This window comes from Anticarsia gemmatalis, chromosome Z (genome assembly GCF_050436995.1).
Source record: "Anticarsia gemmatalis isolate Benzon Research Colony breed Stoneville strain chromosome Z, ilAntGemm2 primary, whole genome shotgun sequence".
Taxonomy (NCBI): domain Eukaryota; kingdom Metazoa; phylum Arthropoda; class Insecta; order Lepidoptera; family Erebidae; genus Anticarsia; species Anticarsia gemmatalis.
In genome coordinates, this window is record NC_134776.1 from 11,337,834 (window position 1) to 11,351,386 (window position 13,553).

Sequence of the window (13,553 nt, forward strand, 5' to 3'; positions counted from 1 at the left end):
TTGAGCTCACTTAGCTACGGTTAAATAGGTCAATATAAATATCGCTTGTTTATTTTCAATAACTGGAGCCTTGACTGAGTGTCCGAGTGCATTTGCCTACATTGCCAAATCCACATACGGGCGACGCACTCAAATAACCAGTTCCTTAGCTTATCTCGGCATCCACATTCGAGACCGGTTCCAGCCAGCAATAGGCGTGTTCTTAAGATCAAAAATAACCTGGAAAATAAACAATTTTGCTGAAGAAAGAATAACGTAAGTTGCAAACATGCGAGTTCGTCCGGTCCTGAAACGAGAGTCATTTTTGCTATTCGTTCAATTGATGTGTCGCGGCCGCAAAAAAAGCTGATTTTATATCATTGAAACATATTGAATATCAATTGATTCGAGGACTTGTGCTGGTGTAAACACGAACTTGTCAGTGCACGTTGACTCAACTCTGGTTTACATTAACGCAAGCGAAGAGTGTGTACAGAATATCATTCATACTCTCCGTACATCGGAGATCTTCAACATAATTATTATTAGATATATCATATTCTGTGTAAATATTTGTACAAAAAAAACTAGCCCCGACATTATAGCAACTAATAAATAATGGTACTAATAAATTAAACTAGCTTACATTAAATAGTCAGAGATATGGAAATATCAATAAAAAAAGCACGATGACTGGCATATTTTCCTTTAATGGCGTCGAATTTTTTGTTTTAATTGGACGAATAATATAACACGTTTAACGTAATATAGAATACCGGTATAAGCCTTGCGAAACATTAAGACTGAAAATTAGTAAGATGATGTTCATTGTCTATTGTCATTAAAAATATAATGTAGACTAATTAAGTACCGTCATAATTTAGTTTTCTATCATCAGTAGCGATGTAGAAAAAAGACAAAGTAAAATGCAACTCAACTTAAACACTTGACGCTATAAAGAAGACTCACCCCCGGTTTCTGAGGTGCATATAGCGGTAGTTTATCTATTCAATAGCGTTAAAACTCGTATAAGAAATCGATATTGAATAAATAAACTACCGCTAAATGTACTCAGTAACCGGGGGTCAATCATGCAAAAGTATGCAAAATTCAAACTTGAATTTGTGTTCAAATAATAATAGACGTCGTACTCGCTCAAGATTCTTGGCATACACTTTTGAGTGGCACATATTGTCGCGGCCCCGAATGTTTGGGAAAACCCCTAAGAAGGAAAAAAGATACTCGTAATAATATATTGGGAAAGAGATATTAATATTTTAATGTATGTTTAAAGCACGTGTAAAGGTGAAAAGTGTCAACTTACAGTTTTAGAATACGTCATGTAAGTAGATAGAGTATGAAATATTATGTACCGTGAAATCTAATGGTGTGATTCATAGCGCCATTCGTATTCATCACTTTAAAAAGAATAGCGCTTTACACGATTAGAGAACCCTAAAACGCAAATTAATACAAATTATTCATAAATTTGAGCAGGTATTATTATTTTGATCGCCAAAAAGACCCTTTTTAAATCAATTAATCACGTAGAACATTGATTACACCTAACAACAGGTAAACAAGTAAACATGTATAGGTAGTAAGTAGGTAAATATTTATGTTCTCCCATTAGCACTAGTGACCTAGCTACGCACTGTCACGTACTGCTGACCTAGGGCTGCGATAAACGCGACGACAACGCCTTCAAAACGACCGATGTAGCTTCCTCAAAGACAATTAAATGTTTCTCTAAAATCATACATTATTATACACCTACACCTCACTATAAAAAACACGCATATAACTAATAATAAGCTCGAGATTTTCCTTAAAAAATAAGAATACTTAATTTCAGGCTATTCTTGCTAGTTTTAAATAGCAAAAGGTGGCATTCCACATTCTAACCACGTAAGTAATCTAACATTTTCTGTACATGTAACATGCTATTTACGGTGTTACTAAAAACCAGATTAATTTGGCAAAAACGGTTGTAAAAAGAAAACGTCGCGTATTTTGTTTAATGGATTTGACGTTATATCGTTTCTCAGAGGGCCGACATGCGAAATGATCGTTAAGGCTTATGTAAGCGCTTGTACAGGAATCGTTTTCCTATCATGGCTTCTTTGTAACAGCTCCTACATCATGAACAAAGTAACAATGATGGATTAACTTCGAACGATTACTTACTAATTACATAAACCTATAATAACTATAAGCGTTTTTCTCGACCTTTTTCTTGCTTAGCTGTTTAAGAAAGTATAAAAAGTGTTCAAAAATATACGCATATAATCAGAAATCTCGCACACAACTGTCTAATAAGTCTCTGCTAACAAGTGGAGAATCCTAAAAATGCTTTAATTAAAACACACCTAGCCGCTTTCATCCTCAGATGAATACTCAATTAAGTTTAGTGTTATTTAAGCACAACTTAAACTCTAGGGTTATGTAACGGCTGACCACCTCCACGTTTCTTCACGCCACCAAAGTGACCAACGCGCCGCCAGATCGAACTAGTTATATCCAGTTAATTTGAAATAGCGACGCATTATTTTTAAACGATTTTCGTCCAAACGATAACTGTGGCTCGTGTACTGTGTATAAATATACATAAGACATTTAATTGCCGCGACATTAATCATCTAAGTACCTTTAATATCTGATCTGAGTATTTCTTGCGATAGATTAATGCCGCCGTTATAAATAAATGCTAGTTGAGTATAAAAAGTATCATTTTCACGTCAGATTGGTCGCCGAGATGTCGATAAGAATAAATTAATTACTGTCTCATACGATGTTTTGATAAAAATGGTCAGAAGCCTTCGAAAATATGCGTCTGTTATGTTGGTGAGGTTTCGAAATCGTAGACGGAACGTAAACACGTCCTCAAGCGTCACCCTGCTTGCGACACACGCTGTATAATAACATAGACCAAAGACCTGTATTCTAATTGTTTTATACTAAGGACACTGTATAGGGAAAAAACTAAATTTACATTGATGTTAAACCCTAAAATCACAATTGAACACTAAACTTGCTTACTAAAATTAATAATTATGAGTCTTAGTCAGTATACATTTTTTAGCAGGTGATGAGATAGGTATCAATTTAGTAACGTTAAAAACGAACGTTTGAATTTTTTGCTAAAGAATTCTTAATTTCTTAGTCGATTTGTAAGTGTTGTATTCAGTTATGTATATTGATTGCTATCATTAATAAGTTGAGTTGCTCAATTTAATTTACCGATAACATTGTGCTTATTTTCAGTCAGTATTACCATTCATACGACAGTTATTGGGACAATGGTGTTGAATAACTTGAGAAGTCTAGAAGGCGAATAATAATTTTGTTAAAGGCATGCCGGAAACCAATATTTTTCACGAAAATATATTATGTGCCTAGAATTTCATCCCTCATTTATAAAACAATGTGTTAGAACTAAAAATAAGCCTGTAATAAATGAGACCTATTATTTTCGGAGTAAGAACAATAACTGATTTCACACATAAATGTTTTTCCTTCATCTAATTAATTGGTTATTCTAGGTATACATTTTTGAGCAAGGTAATACATGAATGACTAAGAAGCCTATTTATTTTACAATACATAAGTAATATACGAGATTTTCCGTATTTGTCTCAATTTCATTGTTACTTGCAACAATAATTATCCTATTGTTTTCTCAAATAAATCATTTTATTAATTTCAGTTTTATGATGAATATTCCTTAAACTATATAGGTCAATTCATTCTTGTCTTTTGAACGTGGTTGACGCCATTTTGTCGTACTGGTGAAATTAAGGACTTTAAGAAATAACGAATGTTTAACCTTTTTAAATTTTAGATTTTAGTTATTGATGCTTTTCTTAGTTGAATCAGAAAAAAAAACGCGAGTATTCATTTTTTTTAAATTTTGTAGTGGTTGAACATATTTGTTCTAAATCGATTTTTAATATCGTTGTACGACGCTCTTGACACCGTCACTATAAAGACTCATTTTCGCAACTATTAACTGTTGCTTGTAATTAATTGTTATCTAGATATGTTATAGACGTGTTGACTAATGTATTTTACCTTCGAACATAATGATCTACAATTTAACTCGTATAAATATATTTTTTTAGGTGATAACTGCTATGTACTCATACAGAATTTTAGTATCACCTGTTCAAAGAATATAGTTTGACTTTAGGTAGAAACAACATGTAATTTTCTCGTTTTTGTAACGAGCCAATTATTAATGCCAATTCTTCTACTAATATACCTTACTTTCATAGGTTTCTAAACACCTATTATAAATTGCAAGAATATAATTATTGGGAATACGTTTGCACAGAAACAAAGCGACTTGGTACCCATTATCTTTCATTACACTAATTATTTCTTAATTAAATGTGTACAATAATGTTAGATATCCACGTACTAGATAATGCAAGCGTCAACCGCAGACATAGTTGGACTTACATGTCAATATTATTACCTATTACAATAATATTTACAATTACCTAACTGTTTGAAAGACACCCGCCATATTTTTTATTATATTCGTACATAATTTTACGTCTCGCTATGGTATTGATGTTATTAAAATAGGTCTTGAATGTACCAGTCGCGAGTGGATAATGCGCGAACAAAAGAATCAAACATACGCGTCGAATCCAACGCTACTTTTCACCGTATTGACGCCAGATATTCTTTTGAACAAAAAATCTTATATCTAGAAAAGGCAGACAGAGAATTCATCGCGCCGTAGCTAGTTTTGAAGTTACAACGGCGGCCACTGAATATTTACAAATACCGTCAGAGCTGTTAACCTTAACAGTACGACTCGCACGAAGTACGAGGTGCAGATAATCGGTGATCCAAGCTGTACGATGGCTATACTCTCCGCGGAACGCCAACGCATAATCTGCAAGTTTCGCAGATATCGTTGACTCGTGAAGGCGGCCGCGCATGCCGCGACGCTCCTTTCAAGGAGGTGCGGGTCTTTTGGAAAGTAACATCGAACTTCGGACGTGAACTCGCAATTGCAGACAGTCGCTGGGCCTGAGAAAAATATTTTAAAATAAACTCACCTATAGAAAAATTTCAGATGTCCAAACCGCTGCGTATTCCTTGCAGGTGTCTCGTGTCAAGAGAGTAGTCCGGTTTTGCATTCACGTACCGAAGCACGATCACACTGCGTGAGAGAAAGGGCGCGCAACTCGTTCACAAGTGAACACTATCGCGTGTTGTGGCTCGGCGGTGCGGTGCGAGAGTGGGCGTCGCGAAACCGTGTTGGCGTTCGCGGGTCTCAGCTTGAACTGAAGGCCGCGAGGTGCGGGGGCCACTTTATGGAAGCGCGAGCGCACCCCGCCGGCGGCGCGGCGCCCGCGCACCCGCCGCCGCAACCTGTGACCACGAACCACAGCCTGAAAATTCATTAATCATATCATCCCATTTTTCCTTATACAATTTCTGCAATAACACTTCACATAACTTTGTTTTAATATTTTACTGCATTTCCTTTCAAGCTAATTTATTTTAAGGGATAAGAAAACGAGTGAGTTTAAATCAAGTAATTAAATTAGATTTATCTAATAGTTGTTACATACAATGATCACAGCTAAAACAAAAACTACAAATCGACAAATATTTACCCTCTACGAGATCACTTAAGAGTTGCAACATGGAAAAACCTACTTAGTATTAGCACCAGACTTAAAGCAGATACTGCTGGCTTCACCCAGTATCAAAGAAGTAAAAGATGGGCTTACAAAAAGACGACAAATGTACCTTGGAGGTCTGGATTTTTAATGATAAAAGCTGCCTAAAAAATATTGGGGATCTCTGGATTGAAAAGAATAGAAATAACTTTGTTGCTGCTATTGAAATTTCAAGTTAACAATTTACAAGATAATTATGCAATCTGAGATTAAGCTACGACTACCTTTATAGTGTCAAAAAACAGATGTATAATTCACAAAATTGCAAATTACCTTAAGAAATATTGTTTGTTACATATTTGTGGCGTGGGGAATATATTTAGTTCAGTGACTCATAATCCCAACTTCGGGATAACAAATAATTCCATTACAATCACGTGAGACCCAAAGGCGAATGTTTTTGCGCAATATGCTGCAATTATAAGATGTGTCACCCATTCCTAATAACATCGCAGCAGTGTAGGGGTTGGGTTCTGGATAAGGGAAGTCGACTACATTAAGGGAAACGCGACCTTATTAACAATCAACATAATGACTAGACACAACGGCGTCTCTTACGTCTATTATGTTCCCACGCCAGGCTTCTACTATTCATACTGAGCCCATTTTCAGCTTGAAGCTTGGTTCCTTGAGTGCCTATCTCGAGCATATTAAGTCTAACAATTTGTTGCTCAATAACGATCTTATATACATTTCATTACGGCAAGGAATGCTATGATATGATAGCACAAATACGGGGTGGAGGATGGTTTAAGTCTTTTGCTAAAAAGGTGTTTGAAGTGTATACCGCGATGGAACCAATAGATAAAGATATCTACGTAGGTACTATTCAGAAGTTCTTACCAGTCATAATAATTCTTCTATGTAAAAGGAAAACCTTGTCATTAGCTGCTGTCAAAAAGAAGCTTGTCACTGCAGTAATGTTGAGGAAGGAGGCACCTTGTAATCATCTCTTTGTTGTCGGTATTTGTAGGTTATACTCATTTATTGTGTTCATGGATAAGCGCAACATATTGTTGAACTAAATGCAAAGAGTATTATATTTTTAAATTGGCTTAATAACCCTCGGTGCGTTATTACTGTCATCATGAAAGGAATCAATCAAAGCGCATGCATTGTCCCCTGGACTTTTCCACAGCAACTAGTTGGAGGACACCGTAATCGCTATTATAAATGTGATCATGCGCTGTCCGTACTGTTATTACTTGTGTTAGTTATTTTTAAACACAACACACTATTATTTTTAATAATTTCTTAATAAAATGTTAAAATTTACCCAATTTCAACTCTGCTACGTTGCTACTCTTAGAAAATTGGCGGATGATGTTATCGATTTTTAAAATGCTTAGAATGTCGGGGCTTAATTGAGTCAAAACATCTTAAGGAAAATTGTATCTTTGATTTATTAATACCTACTTACAAAAAAATTTCCTTAAATTTTTATCTTCTTTTTAGACATTAATGTATGAAATGGAATTCAAATTACGAATTTAAATCAGAATCAAATAAAATGGTGGAATCGTTTTTGCGATAATATTAACTAAATTCTATAACCGAATGCATGACACGGCAAAAAGTTCAGGCCACTCATTTAGCTTTTCCATTTTCACCATGGTCCCGAGGCTAAGGCATTCGACTTAAGAACAAGAGGTCGTGAGTTCGTATCCCACTCATTTTACCATCGACTTCAACAACCCTTTTATAACACAAGCCAACCACCTTCTTAAAACTTTATGGAACATAACTCGAAAAAACTACTTGTTATTACTTTTATAACATCTTTACTTTTTACAACATACATTTTTAATTTCGTCGGCGGCCATGCTGTTTTGCTAATTAAATTTCTCTGCCTAGGACCGCCCCCTACGTTGCAACGATGCAACTACCCCTCAATAGATGGCATTGCACAAGGATGCGCTCATATTTTAATACTTATACGGTAATGCAAGTGGCCTGCATCATCAAATTCGTTCTGTAAAATTCACTATCGTCATTTACAAGGGTATGAACTGGATTAGCCGTAGTCTTGAGGTATAGTTTCAAAATTTGTTTTTAAGTTTTAAAAAGGTGTGAAATAGTTTGCCCCGCCCACAGGAATGCATAGAGAAAGCATAATCCAATCGGGAACGGGCCTCATCTCCCTCATTCAAAGGAGGCCTGTCCTCCGCTAAATTACGCTATTTCCTAATAGAGGGCACTTTCAATGCCAAAGGACTACAGCTTTACAAAAAAATCTAACTCACAATTTACTCATGTTTGTGTCTATTGACCCATTCAATAAGGATTGTGACAGGAAAAACGATATTTCGGCATATTTTGCTTAGTAGAGAATGAAACATGAAATGTGGAATTATAGGAAATGCTACATCGCGATATCAGAGTTTTCCCTAAACGTAGTATAAATACCAGCAAAAAATATCATTTTCAACGTGAATGCCCACATTCACGTTTGCTTATTAGTATGGATCAGTGCCCCATTGGATAATTTGACGACTGTATTGTTGACGCATTCCAGTGAGACACTGATTTAGTATTGTTTCTTTTTTCAGTAACTTTATATTTGTAACGTTTTTTTTCTGTTTAGTAGTTGCTATATTATTATCCGAAGCCTTTAATGACGCGATATTGTCGCGTTAAACACATATTCACACGCGCATATAATATACTGTCCATTTTTTATAATAATGCAATTTATTTTTAATAAATTTAAGATACATTATTTGAAAAAGATACTATTCGAGTGTTGCACACACTATTTTCCTAGAAAACGTAAGGGACTCTGCAATTCTTTGTTAAACAATTTAAAAACTCTTAGGCTTAGAAAGCATCCTCAGGACTTCTCCTTACAATAAAAACAAGTGACAATAATTTTTAATACACATACAAAGTTCAAAAAGTTCGAAAAATCATTTGCGTTTTGACTTGGTTTTGAACCCTCGGTCACTTGCGTGTGACGCGAATGCTTATGCCGCTCGGCTATCCGCCAACTGATGAAGCAGTAAAGTTCAGTTAGACTCCATAAATACTTAGTATTATTGAAATCGTGTTGGCTTGCGTATAGCATTTAGTATTGGGGTAAAACAGTAGCATTGCATTGTAAAATAATTTCCTTTTAAAAATATATTTTGGCTGTTGTAAGTAAATTAGACCCCTTTCAGTCCATTTAAAAACGGGCTAATTGCGTTTAAGCCGCGCGCAATAAAGGGTTAAGTTGCTCATCGTCATCATGCAATCTAAGAAAGGATATTTTTTATTACTTTGCGTTATCTTGAGGATATCCCATCGATTAGCACAATAAAATAGTGAAGGTTGTTTTTGTTTTACTTTTATGTTAGTTTGACTCCCCGTTATTGCCAAAACTTATAAAATCAATGCAGGTCTATTAATTTTAATAAAAAAGTATGTTTCCTTTCAGTGAATTAAGGAATTATCAATATTAATAAGACTTTCCTCCATGGCCATTGGACAATCTTTTATTGCCACCTGTAGGTATATCTTTATTTTAAAGGTGAACAATTCTGTACTAATTATTCTATTTAATTCTGAATAATTTATATTTATGCAAATTACAGGTTTTTAGTACTAAGAGGTACTAAGCTATGCTACGGATAGACGGACAGACATGATGAAATTATAAGGGTTCTAATGGAGGCCTAAATTATTTATTTTTATTTAATATATCGAAACTTATTCAATATTTTTAATTAATTATCTACGTCAACATTGTCAACACAATAAAAAATAGAAACAATAAAAGTACCATACGCGTCCCATAAATAAATAGATGATCCTTCGTAATACATATCTAATATATAATTATACTTTTCGAATAATATACGATACATTTATTCTGCCACCAACAGCTATTTTACTGTTGCACAAAAGATCATCAAGTTAGTCAAATTGAGATTGAGAACTTTACATAGAACCGTCACCCTCTAAAAACTGAATAGAATTCAAATTCAAAATTATTTATTTCATTTTATTATTACTTCAAAATTCTCAAACCTAATACAATAAGAGAGAGAAATCATCAATCTATAGCTATATTTATTTTTATTTGTTGTACTGCCTTCACAAGTTTACTCTAAATTTAGATAGATTTAATTAAAAGTTGTTATATTAGGCCCTTTAAAAGTATGTTTTAACCATCTGAGCTAGTGGATTCTGTATCTCAGGAGGTACCTAGGCTGTTTCCTATTTAGTGCGACTAGTGTTTAAGTTATCCAAAATAGAAGAATAGACAATTTGTTACTTTTTTTAGTAGTAAACTGGCTTCTAGTAGTAGGTCATCTTTAGTAGTCTTAGTGCATACATACGTAATATTGGTATAGACCGAAGAACGCCATTTGGTCCATACAAACTTCCCTTGCCTCTAACACATCCATACATCTTGTCATAAAGGACTGCCGGTTACGAGTACTTTGTACCTTTTGTATGACATCACTGATATGATCCGAGTATGTCTTTCTTCTAAGTAGATATATTAACTGGAAATCTATCGACGAGAAAGATGATGAGTCTTATCTTAGACATTAAAAATATTTAAAAGTAGGTTATACTAAACAAAAAGTATCTAGGTGTTCTATAACAGTTTTAACTTCAAAAAGTTATTAGCGCGTTGACTTAGAATAAGCTTATACCACTCGGCCGCCAATCATTATCATTCAGGAAAATACAAAGGAATACAATTTTGTCTCGTCGGCTATGTTCGCGGCTACCTTCAAAATTAAGCTCTTATAAGTAAGTATCAGTAACTCTGTAGCGCGGCTCGACTGTTTAACAAGATGTAAGACTTCTTACAGTTACTTAAAAAAATGCTTTTTGCGAGCGAAAACCGCAATAGAATAACATTGGTAGCATTACTTTTAATCGTCTTTAAAAAAACGTACAGATAAGTTTCTCAATTGAATTGTGTTTTCATTTTTTTCAATTTTTTTGTTGTGTGTCTTTCTTTTGGTGTCGCGGCTCGACTGTTAAATAGATATAAGACAGCTTTGCTATGTTACTTTTATCCGTCCACAAACAAACATATAGAAAATGTTTCACTAGGTCATATTTGTCGCAAAAGTCAAAAAACATAAATAACAACTAACATTTCTCATGATCATAGTTGTTTTGTAACAAAATTAGTAAAATTATATCACACACTAACTCGATGCAAAACTTATAAAACTAACTTTTATGCTTTTGAACATTTTTAGGGGAACATGGGATCTCTCGCCGCCGGGACGGGTTGGGCGGAGCCAGGACGCGACGTGGGCGGGGCTTATTCAAGGGTCGCAAAATTTGTGGGGAAAGAGCAATAAATTAAAATTCTAGACAGATACGACACGGTTTTCGGGTGTACCTTTGTAGTTTATTACCTCTCATCTAATAGGACTTTTATCAATTGTGTGGAATTACAGAATATATATTTTTACGAAAATTACAAAAGTGAAAGTGGTTTATGTATGTGTAGTGATTGTATGTCTTATTTTACGTGAAAACAAATATCACAATTTGTATACAATTTTCTTATCTTATTCTATATCTTATCTTTATTCTAAGGGAGAAATGTAAGGTTTTATTAATTTACATGAAATGCTACTTACTTACATGAAACGTAGTAAAGTTTTAGGAGTTTTTTTAGATACTTTCCATAACACTATGTTTAGAATATATTCTTTGTAAAATAGTGAAAATATGATTGTAGTTTAAGTACTATCAAACACTGTTTTTGTTACGATTTATGCAGCTTGTATAACATACTTTGGTAAAGGCATAACAGATTTGATAGTTTATATACGGGCTCTTGACCAAATACGTAGGTAGCAAGTTAGGCATATTCTTAGCACTTCACTGCTAAATTTCACCCCTGTCTAGTCTATACAAAATTTAAGCTATTGAACACTAGATGGCAGGGATACGGTTGATAAAGCCTCTATGTGTGCGTCATGGTGTAGGAAAACCCGGGTTCATATAAAGGTCGAAATTCGTAAACTAGTTAAAATAAACTATATTACCCTATTTTCTACAAATTGAAAGCAAATACGTTACAAAAATATTTGTTTATATTTTTTTGGTAATTATTTTTTGATGAAACGTATTCAACTGACTCACTTTAGTCCCAAATTCGCATTTTACGCTTAGAGTAGTTTCAGTTCGAAAAACCTAAAAACTAATGATTAAACTCTAATATTGTCTTCAAAAAATTAGTAGAACTGTTCTGTATGAAAATTAGACATTTTTTATTAACATAAATGCTTTAAAATTGCAATTAAAGCCCCTGCTACAGTCAGTCTCACAGTTTTTCTCAACAGAGGGCCGCGACCTTTGCGATTCACGAAAACCCATGTCTGCTATGCGTGTTTTTTCCTAATTTCTATTTTTACATTTATCGGAACTCTTATTTTCCTTTGGAATCATAATTTAATGATAAAATACTATGTATTCACCTGTATTTATCTATTCAATTAAACGTATAAAACGTACGATTAGCGAAAATGCTGCATCGCGCTAACGGATTTTTCGGCCAAACTAGTATAAATACAAGTTCGGAATGTAGTAGTTTGACGTAAATGTGATAATTTTCGGAGACCTAAGGCTAGCCTATTACCACCGCTAAATAAATTACACGACCTTTAGGACCGAAACTGTATCACATTCACGTTTTGTTATTTTAGGTTAATTACATAAAATTAAATTTCGCTAGTAAAATAAATGTTTAAAAAACAATAATATTATTAAAAGATTTTTTTTTCTAAATTATGTGTACCTATTAAAAATAGAATTAACGCTGGTTCTAGAGCCGAAGTGTAATACTGTAATAAAGAAACTTCGCATACCCAAAATATTTTTTTTTCTGAGGAATGACTTTCATAAATTATTTCATACTTTATTTTATTTTGAAAACGAATAAAATGTATCTTTGTAACTGCCATAATTTTTTTAGTACCTATGCAAAAAAGGAATAATTTTCTTGAATCCTTTAAGCATTATAAAAACATCATACACCAAATTCTCCCTTATCGGTAAATTAAATATTATAAGTTTATCTCCCCATAATAATGTATAAAACTTATATATTATCTATAAACTTTTTTATCCAATTTACTTTCGAAAACAATCAAAATTTATTAACTCCAATCTTAAATATGAACAATGGTAGCCGAGTGGTATAAGTACGACTCCCAGAAAAAGAAATCGAAGGTTCAAAACACACCAAAATCTTTTAAACCTTTTATCGAATTTTGAAATTGTTAGCAATTATTTAGAATTAATTTCAGGTGCAAGTTTTGCATATTTAACAGAAAATTCTCGTTTTACAAATCAATACATCTCTTTTTCAGAGCCTGCACTTTCGCCACCTGCCACCCTCATATGCCTCCCTCCTCCCACCGTGTAATTTCGCTATTTCCTCACAGATGGCTATTTTCAGGTCCGGGAAGGTTTTGCAATCATCAAAATTTGGCAGTTTTTCAAGTTTTGAGATTCGTCACCGATTTAATCCGATATTTTTTTATTGTATCTGTACTTTATCGACATGCTCAATTTATTCACGTTTATTTTTTACGGCTCAATTCCGTGTATAACCTTCAGTAAGGGAAAGTGCTGCATCGCGCTATCGGAGTTTTAGCCAAAACATGAATCAGTTCAAGTTCCGTATTTGTCCTTTCGGCGACCATGTCATGTGTTTCAGATCCTTAGGCTAGCCGTTTAAGATCGCTCTATAAAACAAGGACTGAATTACTCATGACATTATCGCTTTTGCTATTTTGGATAATATTATGTCAAATATGCGTATTTGTATAAACAACAATATTTAAAAGTGCATCTCACAAATCTCTATTTTTAATGATCTAACTTATAATGTTTATAGGAGACAAAGAG

The 13,553-nt window shown here is 33.9% G+C and overlaps 1 protein-coding gene across 2 annotated transcripts in view; it reads right to left on the bottom strand.

The window, feature by feature from the left end:
- LOC142986511 (UNC93-like protein) overlaps nucleotides 1-5,291 on the bottom strand; it is a 74,470-nt gene extending 69,179 nt beyond the window's left edge. For both annotated transcript variants that reach the window (XM_076135027.1, XM_076135026.1), the window contains exon 1: nucleotides 5,052-5,291. The gene's annotated coding sequence lies outside the window, so the exon portion shown is untranslated. The remainder of the gene's footprint in view (nucleotides 1-5,051) is intronic.
- Between the last annotated feature and the right edge of the window lie 8,262 nt (nucleotides 5,292-13,553).